Source organism: Anoplophora glabripennis, unplaced genomic scaffold (assembly GCF_000390285.2).
Source record: "Anoplophora glabripennis isolate ALB-LARVAE unplaced genomic scaffold, Agla_2.0 scaffold1185, whole genome shotgun sequence".
Lineage (NCBI taxonomy): Eukaryota > Metazoa > Arthropoda > Insecta > Coleoptera > Cerambycidae > Anoplophora > Anoplophora glabripennis.
This window is the reverse complement of record NW_019417281.1, coordinates 3,764-8,324: the sequence shown is the minus strand read 5'-3', so window position 1 is coordinate 8,324 and position 4,561 is coordinate 3,764. Positions and strand designations below refer to the sequence as shown.

Here is a 4,561-nt window from a genome sequence, read left to right as displayed (position 1 = left end):
TTTTCAAAGACATGGTTTAACCAATATGCACAATCTTCATTCCTGGGCTCCTGAAAATCCTCACGAAGTATCTGACAACATTTCAACATAATTTTAGTTTAAACATTTGGGCAGGAATTGTAGGAAATGTGCTTGTCGGCCCTTTTGTTTTACCTCATCGACTTGGTGCTGTTGAATATTTGCAGTTCTTAAATGAGCATCTACCACTAGTGTTGTTAAATTTCCGAAATTTATAAATTAAAGGAAACTTTCCGAAACGTTTCCGAAATTTTCGGAAAAAAATGGAAATTATCGGAAACTTTAAAAATGCAATAAACTTCATGGCCTTTGAAAATTTCCGAAATATATCCGAAACTTTCGGAAATTTTCGCTGTTTGGCGCTTTTTTTCAAACCGTAATAAGTCCCTAAATGTTATTCTCTAAAAAGATTTGTACTATTGGTAGTTCTATTGGTCAACCTAACACCTAACCTTGAAATATTTTTTAAAAACGTTTTCAAACGGTTATTCTGTGCTTGGTGTTAAACTTAATCTGTTGACATGAGAAATAAAACTCATATATGGAGGTATTTTACCTTAGAAAAGAACGAAGTAACTTGTAAGTTTTGTGAAGCAAAATATTATAAGAATGCCACTAGAATGTATCAACATTTACTGAACTGCAAAAAATGTCCTTGCAATGTCAAAAGTTTTATTGGAACGAGTGTAAAAAAAATGATACAGATATGACAGACATGAGTGATATGACACCTTCAATGTCTAGTTCTCCTTGCAGCAGCAGCAGCAGGGCAGAACCAAAAATGATTGACAAAAGTTACAAAACAACTAGTTCAAATATCATGTGTTCGTTTATTTATCAAATTAGCAAAAAAGAACAGGTATGTATCTATTTAATGATAATATTTGAAGAATTGACTCTTAACTGTCCTTGTTATCAGACATTGATTTCAGGATTTTTTTTTCAGGATAAACTCGAGACAAAATTGAGTAAAATGATTTTCAATAGCATACCCTTTGAGAATGGTAGATGATAATTGGAAAACTTTTTTTAAGGAATTAAGACCTTCATTCAAATTAAATCCTAGTAGATACGAGTTATCTCATCGATTGCTCGATAATGCATATACAGAAACAAATAAATTTGTTGAAAGTAAACTAGCAGAAGCACAAAACTTGAGTATAATGTGTGACGGTTGGACCAACATTAGAAATGAGGGTATTATTAATTTTATCGTTACTACGCTAGAACCAGTCTTTGTAAAATGTATAGAAACTGCCACAAATAAACATATGTCGCAATATATAAAGGAGTTATTAGAAGATGTATTAAAGACATATAATCCACAAAAATTTGTATGCATAATTACAGATAATGCCAGCAATATGCAAAAAGCAGCCAAAGAATTAGAAGTATATCCACATATAATATCCTTTGGCTGTTTTGCACACAACAGTCATGGCTGAAGTGAAAGAAATAATCAAAGTAATAACCAGAACACACATTCTTGTAGCAACTTTTAATAATCTTAAAAAAGAACTAAATATTAACGTATCGCTTCACTTGCCTGTAGCAACAAGATGGGGGTCACACATGGCAAGTTTAAAAAGTATGGTGAATTGTAAGTCTATTCTCAAAAGAATTGCCATAGATTCAGAAGTTAACACCAAACTTAATGGAAAATCACTACGACTTATACTTGATGATACGTTCTAGTTTTCAATAAGTAATATTATAACTATTTTGGAACCAATTACATCATGGATTACCAAATTGGAATCGGATAAATCAACCATACATTTAGTTTACACAGCGTTTTCTGACATCGAAAGAAATTTGCAGCATAATTTGCCGAATATAATAAAAGAAAATGATATTAAAATATGTATGAACCAATTTAATGAAAGAAAATCTTACTCCCTAAAACCGATTCATTATGCTGCCGAACTTTTAAATCCAAATCCTGATCATATTTCTTTATTAACGCAAGAAGAACGATGTGCATCCATGGCTTTCATCGAAGACACAGCAAAATCCATGGGTCTAAGTGATGATAGTGATGATGCAATTATTTTAGAACTAGGACAGTTTCTTTCAAAACAGGGTATATTTTCAGAAAGTGATTCTCAAAGCAGCACAAAAAATTGACTTAATTACTTTTTGGGGTGGGTATTGCAAGGAACTTTCAATAGTGAGTAAAGTAGCTGTTCGATTACTATCTATGCAAACAACATCAGCTGCCGTAGAGCGATCCTTCGGCGCACAGAGCATTATTCACACAAAAAAGAGGAATTGTCTAACCACTGAAAGGGCTATTAAATTAAATTACGTCGGGCAAAATAGCAAATTATTGAAATCTGATAAAAAATTCGATTACACAGCTACAGCTAGGGAAAATGAAATGGATATACTTGGCTTAGAAGTGGTGTCAGACGAAGAAACAAATAAAGAAAATACAATAGTGAGTGAAATGAGCGCAGATTCAGACTTTGAAGAAAACTTTTGGCACTCTAATTTTACCAGCAAGTCCAGGAATGGATCTAGTAGTCCTGAAATTTTTGAAAGAGACAGTGATGACGAAAACCTTAAAACTACCAGTTATGTAGAACAGTCACAATTAGTGTAACTTGATGAAAATATTTTAGATTTACAAAAGAGTGAAGAAACGGATTTTGCGTTGGCAGATATTGCAGATGTTGGAAAAGATTATATTATACATAGGGCAGGGGCAGGGGAAATGGAAGAGAAAATAAACAAAAAAATAATAATTTTAAATGAAGTTACAAACTACCCTCAAACCAAAATATGTGTTCAAGAGCGAGAAAGTAATGTGAATTTAGAGGGGAAGCCTTTAATTACAGCAGATCTTCAACGATTAAATCAGTTAAAGTTTATTAATGGCAAATGGATAATGCAATCCATTTCATCCACTCCAATAAAAAAACAATAATGCAGTGTTTTCATATTCTTAAAATACACTCGAAAATACACTGATGTACAGGAGTACAGAGTGATTTATGTAATATGAAATATTATATAAATTGTTTCTGAACAACCCTTACATACATATTTGGAATCCAAATACTATTGCCTTAACAGATTCTGGTAAAAATAATACATAATACCACTTATCACTTTTACCAGTTTAATATTTTCATTTATTTCAATCTTGAGGCTAGGAGATCTAATAGGCACCTTACATGGATCACCCTATACCAATGAGAATTATCATTTTAGTTGTAGTTATAAAACAAAAGTTCCTTTTATTTGCTGTGTTACAGTAGAATAGGTAATATTTATTTTTATTTAAGGAAAACATGATATAAATTATTAAATATACTGCGCTTTATAAATGTTAGCTATGTGGTGTATGTATAGGGTATAGGTACATATATGATATAATAAAATTATTGTTCAATAAGTATTAATGTTGTGTATTATTTAATATAATTATTATTTATATTTGTCTAATGTGCTCGTAAATACAAGTCTATAAAATGAAGTTCTCAGAAAAACTTTCAGGTATGGTGTATGGTGTATGGTAATAAAGTATCTGAAAATGTGCAATTCATAAAGGGAAATGCGTATGAAGTTTTGAAGTATTCATGGAAATTTATGAAATTTTGGCAGTTTATGAAGTTTTGGAAATTTAAGTTTATGAAGATTTCAGAAATGTTTCAATGTTTCCTATTGGGAACTTTGCCAATGAAACGTTTCAAAATTTCCGTTTCGAAACGTTTCATTTACCTGAAACATTTCCGTGGCCACAACTCTATCTACCACCACTTCTGGAGGAAGTACCATTAAATGTACGTCAGGCCATGTGGTACATGCATGACGGGGCTCTTGCTCACAGCACTGTAGTAGTTAGGCGGTGGCTTAATTTAAATTACCCGAATCGTTGGATAGGTCGCGGCAATGAGGCACCTATCCCTTGGCCTGCACGTTCTCCCGATCTAACGCCCACGGATTTTTTCTTTTGGGGACATATAAAAAGTATTGTTTATGCGACCCCAGTTGACAGTGTTGAAGAGCTACAGGAAAGAATATTCGCGGCGGCTGATGAGATTCGCTACAATCCCATAATTTTTGCCCGAGTCCGTAACAACTTTGATAAATGTGTTAGGTTGTGTTTAGAAAGAAATAGCAATTATTTTGAAAATATCCTTTAATTAAGTTTTCTGTTTTTTCTCTTTTTGATAATAAATTATTTCTTGGTTTCGTTTTCATTGTACTTCTATTTAATAAAAGTTTCTGCGACATTCAAACAGTTATTTGTGCAACTACTGTAAAGAGTGTGTATTTGTTGTACGATGCATGAAGTTTGCAGCTCGAGACGAAGTTGAGAGCTGCAATCATGTTAAGTGCAACAAATATGCTTTTTGCACATGTTGCACGCAACATTTTTTCTACGATTGTTTTTATTTCAAATTTTATTTAACAGTATTTTACATAATATTAAAATTTTAACTGACAACTGGAAATTAATTGCGCAAATTGTCAATGTCAGACGTTAGGTACTTATGGATATGCTTAGATTAAACTTGTAATCAATATTTTTTTT

General features: G+C 32.2%; 1 protein-coding gene across 1 annotated transcript in view; it reads right to left on the bottom strand.

Moving 5' to 3' along the window:
- The window catches only part of LOC108915513 (zinc finger HIT domain-containing protein 2), a 10,779-nt gene that overhangs the window by 2,931 nt on the left and 3,287 nt on the right, over nt 1-4,561 (bottom strand). The gene's annotated exons all lie outside the window — the stretch shown is intronic.